General features: G+C 32.2%; 1 pseudogene; it reads right to left on the bottom strand.

Annotated features, from left to right (window-relative positions):
- Positions 1 to 1,928: 1,928 nt before the first annotated feature.
- Positions 1,929 to 2,045, bottom strand: LOC145263609 (5S ribosomal RNA; annotated as a pseudogene).
- Positions 2,046 to 19,775: the final 17,730 nt, after the last annotated feature.

The raw sequence follows: 19,775 nt of genomic DNA, 5'->3' as shown, positions 1-19,775 counted from the left end.
TTCTTCTCACACACAACATGGTTTTTCAGACCAGTAGAACGTGTATGCTTTTTCTATGAGTTGTCCCTGGTAAGAGAGACGAGTTTCTACTAGTGCTGCAGTGTTAACTTTGCAATGTTCCGGTTCATGTGATATAAACGCTGTTCTTGTTTCATCTCATTCTTCATTATCTAAAAGAGTTCTGACATTCCATGATGCCAGTGGTTGATTTCTTTGTTTTCTTACCACTATTGTGGATTCCCAGTAACCGCGGCTTACCAACCAGGAGCTTATGATTGCACATTTATCTTTACATCATCAACGCTCTGATCCCCAGCTGGCATCAATTGAAATGGATGGCTCTCGTCTAGGAGAAGCCCCATGTTTTGACAAGCTTCTGGGTTTGACCTTTACTCCTGATCTGAAATAGAACACGTACATCAAGTCTGTTGCCAAGGTCGCTGGAAAGATGGTGGGATCCTTCTACCGCTCCAGAAGATATCTCACTACCGATGCAATTCTCTATCTATATAAGAGCCAAGTACGTCCAAGGATGGAATACTGCTGCCATATCTAGGCAGGAGCTGCTAAAAACAGCCTTTCCTGCCTTGACAGAGTACAAAATAGACTTTGTGGCTTAGTGGAGGATGCCCTTTTTTCTTCCCTGCAACCTCTCTCCCACAGAAGAGACGTTGCAAGCCTATCTTTGTTTTATCGTTATTTCCATGGCAGGTGCTCGTCTGAACTCCAATCTCTGGTCCCCCCTCGCCAATCTTTTACAAAAAACACCCGTCTAGCTGAATCCACTGTCAAAAACTTTCCCCACTCTTTATCTATGCCTAAATCAAAACGTAGATTCCATGAACAAAGCTTCTTTCCTAGAACTGCACGCCTGTGGAACTCTGTTCTGTCTGCCTGCTTCCCTCCTGACTACAACTTGGATGTCTTCAAGTCCAACATAAACAAATTCCTGATGAACCGCCCCCTTAAGTAGACACTTTAAATATCCACACTAACGTACTATACTTACAATAACCCTTATCCCTGAGTGGCTTCCGGGCCTTGATAAGTGGTGACCACCTTGTAAAAAAAAAAAAAAAAAATTTGTTTAGTTCACCTTTTCTAGGACACTCCCCAGATTGGAGCAATAGAGCTACCTGGTCATTGGAGCAACTGCCTTGCAACATTATCATTCTTCAACATGAGTACGACCATCACACACTGACTACTTGTGCACAGAGATCATGCTACGGCTTCCATTTTATCAAACCTACCATTACACCTTCACTCCGTCGTCACTGGTTTTTCCAACTCTCTTACTAGTTTGGGCATTTATAGAAACAGGCAGCTTGCCTAGTACTACCAACACCTTCTCCATTGGAAACAAACATGGAGAGGCAAGGACGAACCAAGAAAATCTGCACATGTAGTCAATCGCATCCGATAGCTGAAGTGGACCTGGATCAGATGCCACAATACCCTTTTTCAAACACATCGACACTGCCGTGCTGGCTTGTCTGCGATGCTAACTGTTGGGATTTGCATTCTTTTCTGCTATAGTACACCATTGGTCAGACTGTGGCAGATACAGATAGTGAATTGCCAATCCACCATCTGCATCAGTTACCATGTGGAGGGAAGCTTGTAGGTGCTACACCTTGTCCAAGGGTGACCCAGCATAGAAACGATTTAGGGGTAGTGGCATTCTCCCTAGAACACTGGTAGTCTCATACCAGGGCCTCACTGCTGTATGTAGTTTATGAAATAAAGGCTTCCTTCAGTCTTTTGACAGACTATGGATACCTGCTGTAAGGGTGCCTGCATGTGAAATTTTTGTGGCAAGAGTTGCACAATCTCCAACCACACCTCCCCTGAGTCGACATTGTTTGAATACCAGTGGCAAGTAGAGGTTCAGGACAGCTCGAAACAATGCCGAGATAAGCGGAAAGAACATACAGCGCCTAGAATTCCCAAATGGTTACCTATCTGGTACTAGCCAGGCTCAACGTTGCTTAACTTCGGTGATCTGATGGGAACTGGTATGTCAGCGTGATTATGCCGTATATATATGTCATATATATTATGAAATAGTAACTGGTTAAAAAGAGTATAGAATTGACTAACCTTATTTCTCATTGAACTATGCTGCAGGTTGCAATCAGTTTCCATACAATTCAAAGTATTCACATTTTTGCTAGACACTTCTTTCCGAGCAATTGCAATAGACAGCAGTGAGAAAGTCTTCTTAACTTCAACAATCAACCCAACTCGTTATGTCAAAGTGAATAATATGGAAATCATTGAAACATGAAAAGACGGGAAGAGGAAACAACTACGTGACAATTTATAAGATAAACGACCGGAATTGCACACGAGAAAAAACTGGCATGATTATGTTGTAGCGGAATCGATTTCAACGAATGCTACAAAGCACATGGCTTGAATAAGTACCCTTTATCTTTCTCCAGTTTGCTTTGATACACTCTCTTTGTCACTTCCTAAAGCAAGTGTCAGAAGAAAGTGCAAACTTAAAGTATTTTCAACCAATGGAAATCGTTCCAAACACCAAAAAGTAACATGCCTATGTGAGAGTAATTAGTCAGTTCAAACTTTGAAACGCTTATAAGTCTTTCCAGATTTTATCAATCGGACGCACAAGGAAGAACCCAAGAACGTCGCTTAGCTCCCTCTCATGCCCTTGAGCCAGGGGAAGACTCAAAGAAAAGACTCAATGACTCACATACCATATTTCATGCACATATTCTTACACACTAGTGACAGGCAAACAGAAAAGAAATGCTACCCATTTACATACATTAACAAGAACAAGGTAAACCAACGCATATACATACACAATATCACCCTGCCAAATACTCACATACGTATATTACTTACCTACGCTTATTATTAACACTATGAACATTTTGATTTGTGACTATTTATACAACTTTCTTTATCAAATACGTGTTTGCACTGTGAACATTTACTGATTAAGAATAACTTGTTTAGTCTTATCTCTTGTATATAAATGTTTTGCAATAAAATTTCGTTTTTTTCTCAATTTTTGGATTTACAAAACTTTGTTCATGTGTTTAGGTGGCGTTAACTGGTGACTCTTCTATTCTCTCAATGTTTCATTTATTTCCATTTATTTCTTTCATTTTCTTCCTTCACTAAAACATAACATTTATACCGAATTTATATTAATTGTCGACCTGGTTCTTGATAATACTCAAAGAAACTATCATCATCCAAAATGATTCTACTCCAGGCCAGAGAACGTGCCACAATGTAAAGCACACTTGAAAAAGGAATATGTTATAATCATAATATTAATGGATGGTTGGTTGTTTTTGTTTTACGGCATATCAACCCTTTTCAGGTTATTTAATGCCGAATTCAGTGATTTTGGAGAAAATCTTTTTAACGGAATATATTTGGGTCTTTTTCAAGTCGGTTTCTATTTAACCCATAGTTGGGACCCTAACAGGTACTACCACTCCGGGTCAGAGTGGACCTGGGAGCAATGGCAATTAAGGGGTGGCTACACTCTCCCCAAAGCCTGCAAGGTGGGGCCTTACCATCGGATATAGTTTAAGGTCATATCCAGGACCATAATATTAATAATAACTATTATAATCATAAGTTCTCAAATTATTTAGTACAATTGAATGAAGTATTGCCTAAACAGCCCTTGGGCCAGCATAGATAATACATTTAATAATGCTAATTATAATGCTTAAACAAACTACAATTGAGTTTAAAGGTCGTCTTTTTCGATTAAACATCCTTCTTTGAAGAGGATATCTTCGGCCATTGCTTTTGTCCCAACATTTTGCAAGCAAAATATAGGAGAGGGCAATGAGGACATCTGCACTTGTTATTTCGGACTGATTTTCTTTCGTTTTTATTTCCATATTAAATTTTTTTTTTTTTCACTATTTTGGGAAGGTTATATTCTTAAAATATACTTTTCAGATGAGCAATTCATTAAAAGGGGGTTAGTGTAGTATAAGCAATGCCGAACGATGCCAGCTAATCTTGCTAGTCTAGGATAAATTGATTGTTTGAAACTAAATTCTAATTGAAATAAATGTTTTTAACATTAGTAACATTGGTTCAAAGCTACAGACCCTAATGATTTAATCAATAGTGGCGAAACTCATACGCCGTTTACATTATAAATAATTAATTTCTCTAAGTGATTTAAATGCCGATCCTTTAACAGAGGGACAATCCTACTCGAGCAGGCTAAGGCATTATTTGAGGAAACGTGGTGAGACAACAACTATGGAAGGCAGTACTTATTGGGGATGCAGTCACAAGACTCTGCATTTCTATCCTGTTGTGGTTAATCACTTGAAGAAGGCTAGAGGATGAGTTGGGTGAAATGTGGTGAAAAAAAAAACTATGAAGATGAGGATAAGTCTGCAAAAGAATGAATACACAAGTTATGAAGTTTCGTCTCAAAGCCCCCCCCCTCAATAAATAAAATAATAATAATGATAATAATATATATATATATATATATATATATATATATATATATATATATATATATATATATACTAGCTGTACCCTATCACGCGTTGCTGTGGCTCAATTGTGTGTAATGGCAAAATCATCATATTAAGAACGCCATATTAAAGATGGCTTTTGGAATGAATACCACAGTTCTCCCCACGTTAAGACGTTTTTTTTTTTTTTTTGTAAGAAATTGTTAGTTGAAAGCACAGAATAGTTACCAAACACCATCCCTTACCCATGGTAAGAATGGCTAAAGAACATAACGGTTTTCTGTGTAGAAACGTATCTGTATGTCACCTAAAAATTTATTTAATGAAGGAAAACCATTAATATTTTTTTATAAAAATCAACTTCTTGTGAAAAAAAAGTGTATTTTCACTGTTAAAAGTTTTCTAGAAAAAAAAAAAGAAAGCTTCAACCTAACAATTTATGGTAAAAAAAAAGCAAAACCCCCAACAATCGACTGACGTATAATGTCACAATATTTTTTTTTTTTTTTTTTGGCAGATTTGCCGTTTAGTTGTACAAATAGCCTACAACTCTGTTATCAAAAAGAGGGACACGTTGGGTCGTCACCGGAATATATCAATAAATTTGTTTACGTATAATTTATTTTAGATTAACCACATTGTTTTATAAATAAAAGGATTAAATGTGTTTGATTTTATAATTTATTATTGTTTTATAATTAAACATTTAAAACATTAAACAATACAAATAATACGTTGTTTAACAAATAATAAAGAAATGAAAAATGAAGTTTTAACATGATTAAATGTGTTTTATTTTATAATGTAAAATTTTTATTTTATAATCTAAAATTTAAAACATTGAACAATACAAATAAGATTTTGGTTTGATTTTACATTTTATATTGTTCTCGGATGCATATGATGATGCGTCTCCACAATAATTCAATATTTAACTTCATCTTTCATTATTTCTTTTCGAGAACAAAAACAACATTTTATTTATATTGTTTAATGTTTTTATTTTTAAATTATAAAAATAAAACAGATTTAATCATTTTAAAACTTCATCTTTCATTATTTCTCTGGTTTATTTGTTAAACAACGTTGTTAATTTTAATTAAATTTTAATCACAGGATTATATTTTCAATAATCACGTAAATATTAGGTTGTCCGGAAAATAATGGCCAATTTTAGAGAAAAAGGATTTATTAATCAAATAGGTGACACTAGACATTGAAATTAGTCAAAGTATGATCCTTGAACAGCCATGCATTTTTGTCATCTATCAACTAGATCATTTATGCCTCGTTGATAAAAATTCTTTGGCTTAGATGCTAAGAAACCTTTGAAAAAAGATTCAACCTCTTCATTAGATCTGAAAGTTTTGTTGCTTAAAAAAGCGGCTAAATGCTTGAAAAAATGGTAGTCCGTGGGTGAAAGATCTGGAGAATAAGGAGGATGTGGTAAAGTTTCGTATCCCATGTCTGTGAGTTTCTGCAGTGTCATTCTCGCAACATGAGGCCGCGTATTATCGTGGAGCAGGATTGGACCACGCCTATTCACTAATGTGGGTCTCAATTTTTGTAAATGATGATGCATTTCTTCGAGTTGATTGCAGTAAACCTCTGCCGTGATGCTCTGATTAGCATCCAGAAAGCTGTAATGAATAACACCAATTGCACACCACCAAACAGTCAGCATAATCTTCTGTTGGTGAAACTTTGGCTTTGGAAAATGTTTGGGTGGTTCATCACAATCAAGCCATTGACCTGATCGTTTCCGATTATCATAAAGGATCCACTTTTCGTCACAGGTGACTATTCGGTCAAGAAATGGATCATTAATGTTTCGCAAAAAGACCATCGAACACACTTCAAAACGTCGAGCTTGTTGATTTTCATTGAGCTCATGTGGAACCCATTTGTCAAGCTTTTTTACCTTGCCAATTTGCTTCAGATGGTCCGACACTGTTGAACTGCTGACACCAAGTTCCCAAGACATTTCCCTGACACTTTGCCGTGGGTTTTGCTCAATAATGGCTCTCAAATTTTCATTGTCAAGATTAGATGGCCGTCCTCTACCTTCATCTTTAAGGCTCTCATCACCACTACGAAATTTTTGAAACCACCTTCGTACTGTTCTATCACTTGTGATGCCTTCTCCCCATGCCCTATTGATATTTGCGAAGCATTGTTACCAAGCTTAAACTCATGCAGGAAAAGTAATCGTAAGTCTTCTTTTCTCATATTCCAAATTATGGGCTCATTCGCTCATAAAACGTTTTCTGAAAGAAAAAAGTAAGAAATTATTAAAGAGCACATATAAATCAATAATCATGTTGATGTTTACCTGAAATATAATAAAAATCCTATGATAAAATCCAATTTCAAAACAGACTTCCTGAAATGGCCATTATTTTCCGGACAACCTAATATAAACAGACTTTCTGTTTACGATATATGTGCACCGGTGTCGACTCAACGTGTCCCTTTTTTTTTTTTTTTTTTTTGATAACAGGGTTGGAGTCTATTTGTACAACTAAACGCCAAATCTACCTTTTTTATAATTTCACGCTATCTTATTGTTTAATAATAAATTGTTAGCTATAGCTGAAAGCACAGTATAGTTACAAAACACCCTCCCCTCGCCAATGTAAAAAATGAAAAATAGAAAAAGTTATTATTTCAGCAGGATACGAAAAATGAATAATAAACTGTACTTTCACCTAACAATTTGTAGTTTTAGTAATAAAAATAAAATTTTGGGTACTTATATATTTTTTGTTACTGTACTGAAATAAAATGTTAATATTTTGAAAGGCATTCGTAACATGGGAAGGATAGTAAAAATAAAAAAAAATAAAAAGATATCATTAAAGTTTAATCTAACAAAAAAAAAACTATGTAAAAATAGCGTGATATCAAAAATGCATAAGCACCAAAATGTGGTTTAATTTTACAGGAGATATTGTTCCCGGGTGCATATGATGGCAAATGGTAACCGTACTATGTTTACATATATTTTTTAAATATCTAATAACTGTAAGGTAGAAGCACAAAATAGTTAGAAAACACCCTCACCTACTCTGTAGGAATGGTTTTCCAAATAATAACGATATATTTCAGCACGGCACCAAAACTACATAACCGAAATTTTCATTTTTATTGGTCAATGTTTGTCATTCTAAATAAAATGAAAGACATGTAATTATTTCAAAACTTCATCTTGTAGTTTATTTTTTTTTAATTTGTTAAGCACATGATCACATTTTTAATAAGTATGTTATTATATTTTACCCATTTAAAGGTTGTAAAACATGTAAACAAACTTTTGCTCGATACGGATGACGACTTTTAAGAGTCCCTTTTAGTGATTACCTGGTGTGAGGATATATGTACAACTAAACGGCCAATCTGCCCCCAAAAATCCGGTATTATTTTACTTTAAGGCCTGTCTCACGTTCGTATATAAACAAATAATGCTTTGTAGATTTATTTCGGTGTGCTGAAAACGAATCTGCAGACCGTTTCCATCGCAAAAAAAAGTAGTTTTCATGATATGAAGAAATTACTTTTTCGAAAAGTGGGTGATCACTTTGCGATGTAAATGTAACTTGAAATGAGCACCCATTTTGTGGTCACGTGAGAGAGCGGCATTTTTTGTGTGTTTATTTTTGTTTGATTTCTTTTGCATGGTAATAACCCCTGGATTCTGGGTATATTTTCCATTTCACAGCCCTAGCCATCGTTTACGCTATGCGTGAGCATAAACGAACGCTGGTAAATATGCCCTCGCGTACCAAACGGCCTTGTCAAAAAAACCTTATATGCAATAAACACGATAGAAAATGCCCCCTCTCTCAGGTGGCCAGAAAGTGAGTGCTCATGTTAAGTTCAATTGACATGGAAAAGTGATCACCAAGTTTTCGGAAAAGTAAATTCCTCATATCATGTAAAGTATTTTTTGCGACGAAATGGTTTACAGTTTCGATTTTAGCACACCGAAATCTACAAAAAAAAATGTTTTGTTATATACGAACGTGAGACGGGCCTTCAGGGGAGAAAAGTTTGTAAACAGATTGAAATATTGTAAATCAGAAGTCATCAACTCATGGTGCATGGGTAAAAATAGTTCCGCATTTACCGAAAATATTTTTATTTTATTCAATAATAATTTCTGTGTTACTATTTTAACAATTTAAAAAAAAAAAAAGTGTATTATAGTCAGAATTGTTATGTTTCGTCATTTCAAATGGTAAACCAGAATTATATTCGCTAATCGGGTCGGATAAAATCGGAAATTTTCCCCGACGAATAAAGTTTTTTTTTTTAATAAGGTAATATTTACTTTTTAATATTTAAAAACACAGTTAGATGATAAAGATTCACTGCTATAAAATTTCACAGAAAACGGGATTGTAAATTTCTAGTTTATCGATTTTGAATAAACCAGACGTTCCATTTATATATATATATATATATATATATATATATATATATATATATATATATATATATATATATATATATATATATATATATATAGGCTGTCCCAAAAGAAGCTGATGGTTAAAAAAATTCATAACTTTCTTAATTTTTTATATTTTTCTTTTATTTTTACAAATCATCTAGAGTAACCCTTCCTAGGTCATCATGAGTCGTTACACTACCGAGGAGCGGATATCATAGAATCGTATTTTCGGTTGGATGAGTCAATATAAGAAACTCAGAGAGAATTTCGACGGAACTTCTACACAAGAAATTCCCCTACTCCCAATGCAATAATAGCTATGGTGGTTCGATTTCATGAGCAAGGGTCTGTATGTGACCTCCCTAAATCTGGTAGACTCTGTACGCCAAGAAGTGACGAGAATCGTCAGAGATTAGCAGACAGTGTGGCCGAAGATCCATCCACATCAGTAATAAGGAGATCAAGTCAAATTGGGGTCTCTCGATCAATGTGGTTCCAGCAAGATGGTGCAATGGTGTATACAGCACGAGAAACATTAAATCTGCTCCAGGACATATTCGGCAACCGAATAATTTCTCGTGGCTGTGAGATAAATTGACCACCCCACTCGCGAGATCTCACATGTGCAGATTTCTTCCTTTGGGGTTACCTCAAAGAGCGGGTATACGCAAACAAACCAGCCACAATAAATGCCCTTAAAAACAATATAGAAGAGGAAATTAGAGCCATAAGCCCTGAAACATTAAGTGATGTGTTGGACAATGCCCTGCAGAGAGCACAAGAGTGTGAAAATGAAAATGGTGGACATTTGAGTAACATCATTTTTCATAACTAAAATTAGACCTTGTGAAAAACATACCCTAGATTAAGTTGTCTAAATAAAATTAGAATAAGTATACTATATCTTACTATATCTCAAAGAATCATGTAAAGGGACATCTACCTACATATGAAAATTGGTAAGCATAATTTAAATATTGAGGAAGTTAAACAAATTTAAAATACGTCAACTTTTTTTGGGACATCCTATATATATATATATATATATATATATATATATATATATATATATATATATAAGAAACTTTGTGTGTGTGTGTGTGTGTGTGTGTGTGTGTGTGTGTGTGTGTGTGTGTGTGTGTGTGTGTGTGTGTGTGTGTGTGTGTGTGTGTGTGTGAGTTCGCTCCTATGGATTCCTAAACAGCTAAGTTAATTTTTTTTTAAAACTTCACACAAATGGACTTTATGTGCTTTGCAGTGTTCTTAGATTTTGTATCATAATGTCTTCAATAAGTATCAATAAGCGAAATAATCCGATGAAAGAAGGAACAGGCGATTTTGACTAAAATTAACGCCTTATACAGCCTAACATCATAAGTGCATTTGAGAAGTTTTATTACCACACAAGCAGAAACGCCCAGCATATAAAATCAACAGTAGGTTCTTTGATATGACAGGAGCACGTTTGAAATGAATGTTTCTGTTTCAATAACAATAAAATATGGAAAGGTAAAACATTTGTTGATCCTCATTCAATACCGGGCAACGTTTGGTCTTCCTGCTAGTATATATATATATATATATATATATATATATATATATATATATATATATATATATATATATAATTTTTTCGTGTGTGTGTATTGATATTCATATTAAAAACCATTTTTTGATTTATTCAAAAGGAAAATACAACTTTTTTTATATATGGGTCGTGGAATTGCATTCACTAGCAAAAGAGCTAGCTAATTTGCACATTCTTTTAAACATTCATTTTAATTATTTTAATTCATTCCCTATTAATTTTTTCGGGTTTCTTACGGGATGATCATTATTAGTTAACTATTACGTGTAATTATATTCATACAGATATTCTACATGATTTAAGGTGATAATAAACACAAATCTCTTTCTATATATATTCATGTATGCGTATATATATAATATATATATATATATATATATATATATATATATATATATATATATATATATATATATATATATATATATATATATATATATATATAATTACAATAAGTTTACCAAGGTAATCAAAATGGTAAACTTAAAATATATTATAAATATTAAAGAGTTAATATTTACAAGTAAAGTAATCTCAACCAGATGTAAAAGCTCAATAAAACCGAAAAGGAAATAGAGCTTATAATATGAACAAATGATTAATAAAACATGTTAAAAGACATCTTGAAAAAGAGTTAAAAACATATTTAATTTTAAAAAAGGAAGCACAAGGTAAGTGGATAGTCTTTAATCCGTGGAGTTTCGAAGAAATACTCTCCTTCTCATCAGAGGGCAGGAATTAGCAAAATGCAGGATCGGATTTTGCATATAAAAGTATTTTATGAAACTACAAGTAAGTCACAGATCTTACTTCGTTAAAAAAAAAAAGAGTGAGGTAAGGGGAATAGGAGGTAAAAGAAAAATGATAAAAAGATTTCACATGAATGGATAGTCCGGTGAAGGGTAACAAATCCAAGAATGGTAAAATCCAAAACGGTCGAATTTAAAATTTCCAATCCAATGGGTAAATTCCAAATGGTCCAAAATGATCCAAAAGGCACAGTTCCTTGGAAAAAATCGCAAATGGAATGAATTCCAAATTATTAAAAGAAAAGGCACTGGAGAGAATATTTAAAACACGTCTGTCAAGGCTGGAGGAATCAAGTAAATTAAGGTTTAAAAAAAAAAAAATTACAAAAACTCGAAAAGCAGTGAAAGTTTAAATTTGAAAAGCAAGGTCAAACTGACCCAGACAAAAAGCGCGAAAGTTAGCGTTAATAATCAGGTCAACTTAGATATCCACATGAAAGTCCCAGAATTAAATTAAGAAAACTGGTCAGAAGAATAAATAAATGGCTAAGTTTATGAAATGGAGCGTCTATTATATTAAAAAAAAAAAAAACTATATATACACACCCATACATATATATATATACACATACACATACATATACATACATACAGACACACAAATGCACACATACATGTACATACATACACACACGCATATAAATATATATACATATATGTATACACATACACACACATACACATATATATACATATATATACAAACACACACGCATGCATAAATATATACACATATCCAAAAACATCTCCAAAAACATATACAAGTTAAACAAAAACATACATACATACTTACATACAAATTAAGGGGAGGGAGTGGCTGGTATCTACAAACTCCGGAATAAGGCAAATAAATGTGTCTGTAAATGCATATAGTAAAATATAAGTAAACAAATACATAGAATAAAAATGAGTAGGTTGATGTATATATTTAATTAATAGGTATACTTATACCATAAAACGGAGACAGCAGATCGAAAACCGGTCAAAGAAATAAAGAAAAACAAATAAAATTAAAAATATAAAAAGCTTAGAAGGTAAGATTATAAAAAAAAATTAAAAAAAAGATTATGGGAAAAGATATATATTTGAAGGGTTAAATTAATAGCTATGTAATTTCAAATTTACCATATTTAAACTTGGACATATGTTTGCAATAGGAGATCAGTTCGTTTTTAGAGTTTATTATATTACTACTTTGAGGGGAGGTTATAATAGCTATAGCTTCAGATGTACAGAGGTGACAAGACTTAGATCCTGGAGTGTAAGACTTAACTTTTTTTTAGGATGGTCCATTTAATTGAAAAGTGGGTATTGGCAGAGTTAAGCTTTTTAACCAGTGTGGTTAGAGAAGTTCCCTGGTTATTATTTGAATTTTGGTTATTGGAAGAAGAAGTGTGGTTTGAAATTCTTTTCTTTATTAAATTTGAAGTAGCACCTATATATGTATATGTTTTATTAATAGCTCGGGGTCGAGAATTAATATTAATTTGTTGATTTATACTGGGAAGAGAATTTAAATTTTGTTCATTTTTATAAACAGAGGGTAGGACAGTGATTGTAGCAGGATTGGTTTGGAGGGGATAATTAGTGTTGTCAGTGTTAGGATGGCTGTTATGAAAAATATTATTATTATTATTATTATTATTATAGCTGGTTGTATGATTGAAAATAGAGGGGCTAGTTGATTCGTTTGTTGGATTAATAATTATTTCAGAGGGAGGGTCGGAGGAAGGATAATTTGGTGGCAAAATGTTATTGTCTATTATGAGAGAATTGCGTGGGAGCTCTGTAATTGTGCATGAATATATTACATCTTTATGGATGCAATCATTATTGAGTGGGCAAAGATGTTTGTTAATACAATTGCAGTTGCTTTTTGGTTGGATTGGGAAAGGGATTTTTGGGCTGATGTAATTTTTTGTTATTAGATGCTAAGATTCTTTGTTCTAAATTAGGCATAGTAGAATAAGAAATTCTTATTGAGTTTTTATTAAAAATTGAACTATATCTGTGTGGGTATTTGAAAGAGTTTTCTACAATATTGAAGAATTCTTTAGGTATATTAATTTTAACATTTACACTAAATGGAGGATTAAACCAAATATTTTTCTTTCTCCTAGTGCGACAGGGTGGGTAGAAGTATTAGGATTAGCATGTTGGTTCGGATTATATTTGTGGAGTGGACCATTGCTATTGATAGCAGCAGATCTTGTTATTTGAACTGGTTTCTTGCGAGTCATATTGTGTGTGATTACAGATTTAAGACGGCATACAGGTGGAGCATAATGATTATATTGAATCTTTTTATTGTATCCTGAATTTCTTAAGGCATTATTGAAGAAAGTAGCATTTTGATTAAAGGTTTTTATATCTCTTCTAGAGACGGATGGTACTATAGATTTTATAATTGAATTGGGGTGGTTAGAAGATTTATGGACGTATAAAAGCGTAAGGTTGGGTTTATGATAGGGGCTGTAAGTTTCAGTATTAAGATTAAGTGTAATGTCTAGAAAATCTGAAGTTTTTTTATTTGGTTCAATAATTATAGAAAGGCCAAAATTATTAAAAAAAGTTATGTAATTTTTTAATTGTATTATTGTACTCTCTTGGCCTGGCTGTTGTTGTAAATAGAGCATCATCTCTATAAAGGCCCCCTTGGATATGTTTAAAGTGGTATTTTATATATATATATATATATATATATATATATATATATATATATATATATATATATATATATATATATATATATAGTAATTTATAAAATATATATGGCGATTAAGCTACACTGAATATTCTGCGTTTCATCCAACTATAGGATTCGTCAGGTTTATGCGCAAATTCTGTCGTTGCTTCTTGTTTTTATACATGTTGGGGATTACTAGTTGGCCAATCAGCTTTCTAGTATCCACCGCGCCCCTTCCTACCAGCCAATGGGCATGCATTTTATCAAACAAAGGATCTGTTTTAGAGCTAGGTTAGTGGTTTTAGGTGGCCGTTCTGCTTCTTTTTTTTTTTTTTATATACATATAAATATACCTATGTGTACACAATAATGCACATATATATACATATATATATATATATATATATATATATATATATATATATATATATATACACATATGCATGCCCATTGGCTGGTAGGAAGGGGCGCGGTGGATACTAGAAAGCTGATTGGCCAACTAGTAATCCCCAACATGTATAAAAACAAGAGCTAGGTTAGTGGTTTTAGGTGGCCGTTCTGCTTCTTTTTTTTTTTTTTATATACATATAAATATACCTATGTGTACACAATAATGCACATATATATACATATATATATATATATATATATATATATATATATATATATATATATATATATATATATATAAAATACCACTTTAAACATATCCAAGGGGGCCTTTATAGAGTCGATGCTCTATTTACAACAACAGCCAGGCCAAGAGAGTACAATAATACAATTAAAAATTTTATATATATATATATATATATATATATATATATATATATATATATATATATATATATATATATATATATATATATAGTAATTAGTAATTAGTAATTTATAAAATATATATGGCGATTAAGCTTTAAGCTACACTTAATATTCTGCGTTTCATCCACTATAGGATTCGTCAGGCCTGACGAATCCTATAGTGGATGAAACACAGAATATTCAGTGTAGCTTAATCGCCATATATATTTTATAAATTACTAACTAGCTCTACCTACGTATTGAGCACTTTTGAAGTAAATACCTAAAGTTTACGCATAAATCTATACTTTCGTATATTAAATTTATGTGAGTAAATGAAGTAGTTATATATATATATATATATATATATATATATATATATATATATATATATATATATATATATATATATATATATATATTTAAAATTTTACCTACCAAACTCCTCTGTCTATTTTTGGTCTACAGACATGAAACTTAATATATATAGGGTATTTGAACCCATGCAAAATTTTATATTTGGATTATTAAAGAAATAGAACGTAATAGCTATTGAGCTATTACGTTCTATTTCTTTAATTTTCACACTTTTGCACCGATTTTCACCAGTTAAAATCCAAATATAAAGTTCATGTTTTAATTTTTAGCTTTGCAGCGAACATGTTTTCATAGCTCAGGAACTAACGTCAAAGGAAAAAGTAAATCGTAAGCTAAACATTTTGGTTTCGAGTCTCGGTGGTGGCTTAAAAGGCATTTTTTAAAAAACTTTTTAAACATTACTATATATTGTGTTCAATATAATAATAGATACGAAATCTGCATTAATCAAAATATCATATTTAAGCATATTTTACGACCGAGAAAATATTTTATGATTATATATATATATATATATATATATATATATATATATATATATATATATATATATATATATATATATAATCGTAAGATATTTTCTTTTATATCCAACTTATTTATTTGACATTTCATCGTGTATTTCTAACACATTAATAAAAAATGACGCTAATATTTATCTAATGTTACTGCGACTGACTTTATGTTTCCAATTTGTTCAGCACAATATGTTCAATCTATGGTCCCCCCTCGCCAAACTTTCACGAAAAACACCCGTCTAGCTGAAACCACTATCAATAATTTCCCCCACTCTTTATCTGTGCCTAAACCTAAACGTAGATTCCATGAACAAAGCTTCTCTCTTAGAACTGCACGCCTGTGGAATTGTCTTCTGTTTTCTTGCTTTCCAGCTGACTACAATATGGTTGTCTTCAAGTCTAACGTAAACACGTTTTGATGAGCCGTTCCATATAAGTTAACAAATTTACTGAATTTCTATTATTAACGATAACTTTATTGTCCAATTTCTACTGTACACTCTTTAACGCTTATCCTCGAGTGGCCTTGATGACTTTGTAAGAAAGAAAATAAGGCACAGCTTATACTATATTAGTGATCATGTAATTTAATTAATACAACGTTAAGACATCCATTGTTTTCTAATACGCAAGGTAAGTATCAAGACCCATATCAGTTCATAGAAGATGCTCGACTGATCGTAAATCTCTGGTCTCTTCTTGTATAACATCCGCAGCACATACTCGTCCTTCTACCACAACTCCCATAAAAATGTTTTTGTTTTTTTTTCAAACATGTACCTATCATCAGATAGAATTTCATTAAACATGTGTTCTTTCTATTTATGGAACGCATTATCATGGAATTGCTTCCCTAGAAAGTACAAAAAACAAATCCAATACAAACAAATACTTGTCATAAACCGTCCTTAGAATGTGATATTGCTTGATATGGTTGTATGCAACTTAGCAATTGTCTTCATTGGTGGTATGTGGTTATAGTTCATAAAGCTACCACATATCATAAAAGACTGAAACGTTACGTTAATTCCTATGGTTTTGTGTAAAGTAGTGATTATTTAATTGAAGTAATTTGATTACATCTTATAAAGCTGCCAATATATATATATAAAATAAGACTGGAACATGATGTTGCTTGCTATGATTATGTGTAATTTAGCGATTATCTTCATTGGTGGGATTTGCTTATAATTCATCAAGCTACCACATAGCAAAAACGATTGGAACGTGGTGTCCGTTCCTATAGTTATGTGCCATGTAACGATAATCTTTATTGAAGTGATTTGTTTATAATTGATGAAGCTAGTAACGTGATGCTGCTTCTGATGGTTATGTGTCACATAGCGATTATCTTCATTGCGCTTTTCACTCATCAAGCTACCATATATCGAAAAAGGACTTGAGCATAACATTGTTTCCTTAGGAATCAACTTGATATCTGTTGATAGTTGGCAATCTAGACATTTCCAGCAGTATTGTTCTCAGCAGGTTAGAACAAAACGCGCATGCGCGCGTGTGTGATGTAAATGGTCCCATAACACTTTCTGAGTCTTGAAAACCCTTCTTGGTGGATATCCACCATGCAGCGTGTCTTAATCTGATGAAATCTGTATTGTTCAACAACTTTTGAATAGTTTCATTCTACCTGGTCTGATTTATAAAGCTTGCTTTGACTCGTGACTTATGTTTTTCTTCTTTTTTTTTTTTTGGTAATAAATTTGATTAGCCTACTCGATATCTAACCGGAAGTCTTTGTACTGTTCTTTTTGTTTTACATTTTTTTTTCAACAATGTTGGTTTTTATTGTTTTTTTTTTGTTTTTTTTAATCAAAGTAACATGCTTGATTTTTTAATAAGATTAAAAAAATTAAATCAAATTAAATAAATTATCACGGTATTATTTGATCATTACATAAATTAACTGAACCGGTTTGTTATAAAGCTATAACTAATTTTATCAGAGTAATATTGTATTTTATTTAAAATATCATTCGTGGCACCCCCCCCCTCCAAAAAAAAACAAAACTTTCAATCTTTTAACACATGCTAATAATTTAAAATTTGCTAATATTTTTAAATGCTTCTAACGGAAGCTACTGTTTGGGGAAAACACTTTGTTATCCTGGGTCAGAGCACTGATGTAAAGATTGAACTTTGGTTTTAGTTGCATTAAAATAACCAGCCACCTCTTTCCCCATTCCACCACTCAAGATTTCTCAAGATGAGAGAAAAGAGGATCAGAGAGAATCTTGTCATTTACAGTATATATATATATATATATATATATATATATATATATATATATATATATATATATATATATATATTGCAGTGTGTGTATTGATATTCATATCAAAAACCCTTTTTTCGATTTATTCAAATGGAAAATACAACTTTTTTTATATATGGGTCGTGGAATTGCATTCACTAGCAAAAGAGCTAGCTAATTTGCACATTCTTTTAAACATTCATTTTAATTATTTTAATTCATTCCCTATTAGTTTTTGGGGGTTTCTTACGGGATGATCATTATTAGTTAACTATTACGTGTAATTATATTCATACAGATATTCTACATGATTTATTCTTGCGTAATATTTGCGTAAAAAGGTGATAATAAACAAAATCTCTTTCTATATATATTTATGTATGCGTGTATATATATATATATATATATATATATATATATATATATATATATATATATATATATATATTTAAAATTTTACCTACCAAACTCCTCTGTCTGTTTTGGTCTACAGACATGAAACTTAATATATATAGGGTATTTGAACCCAATCTTTTAACACATGCTAATAATTTAAAATTTGCTAAGAATTTTAAATGTTTCTAACGGAAGCTACTGTTTGGGGAAAACACTTTGTTATCCTGGGTCAGAGCACTGATGATGTAAAGATTGAACCTTGGTTTTAGATGCATTAAAATAACCAGCCACCTCTTTCCCCATTCCACCACTCAAGATTTCTCAAGATGAGAGAAAAGAGAATCAGAGAGAACCTGGTCATTTACAGCATATATATATATATATATATATATATATATATATATATATATATATATATATATATATATATATATATAGTGTATTTAGGCAGCATGTTTTCATTCAGGCAGATATTGTTAAATAGCACGGAGTGTTTTTGCTTCTTTTTATCATTTTTCTATTTTTTGAATATTCATTCTTATGTTTTGATCGAATTTGACCGAGACATGAGAATGATCATTCGAAAAATGGAAAAATTAATAAAAATGATCATTAACCAGAAACACTCTGTGCTATTTAACAATATCTCTCTGAATATGTATATACTTTTATGCACGTAAAATAGTATTTAATAATAAAATGGGTATATATATACAATAATTGGTAGTCTTACCGCACTGAAGAGCTGTGATACAGCGAAACAGTCTAATAGTCATTCTGCGGATGACCATTTAGGCTCCCTTTCTTGAGTAGAGCACAGTCGAAAATGATCTCTCCTGCTGCTTGCTTAGCATTATTTGAAGCTCTTTGTGAATAAACAAATGAATCGAGCACTTTGAGTAGTACTAAAGTAGGGGTCAAAATGTCTATATAAATAGACATTTGAAGATGTTGTTTTCAGACGCTGATCCCATATGCAAGAGGATAGAACTGCCGACTATCAACTAGAAGGCTATAGGTTCGATCTTTGGCTCGGGATCAGTGCTGGTCAAGTCTATAATCCTCTTTATTAGTATTACTTCGTTATAAGTGGTAGTTATATATTTAATTACCTTTTGTTGCTCGGAATTCAGACTATCTCTTTACTTATGTGTATCTTTCTCTCTCTCTCTCTCTCTCTCTCTCTCTCTCTCTCTCTTTATGTATCGTATATATATATCTATACTGCTGGAAAACCGCTTCTGTGGTACCAATTTTCAAGAATTCTGGCGAAAGGACTGACCCATTACATTATCGCCCCATTAGCCTTCTCCCGGACCTTCGACAAAATATTTGAGTCCTTAATTAATCAAGCTCTAGTCCACCACCTTACATCTGCTAAACT

Source organism: Euprymna scolopes, chromosome 3 (genome assembly GCF_053919585.1).
Source record: "Euprymna scolopes isolate OS-2025 chromosome 3, ASM5391958v1, whole genome shotgun sequence".
Classification (NCBI taxonomy): domain Eukaryota; kingdom Metazoa; phylum Mollusca; class Cephalopoda; order Sepiida; family Sepiolidae; genus Euprymna; species Euprymna scolopes.
This window is presented reverse-complemented; position numbering and strand designations above follow the sequence as displayed.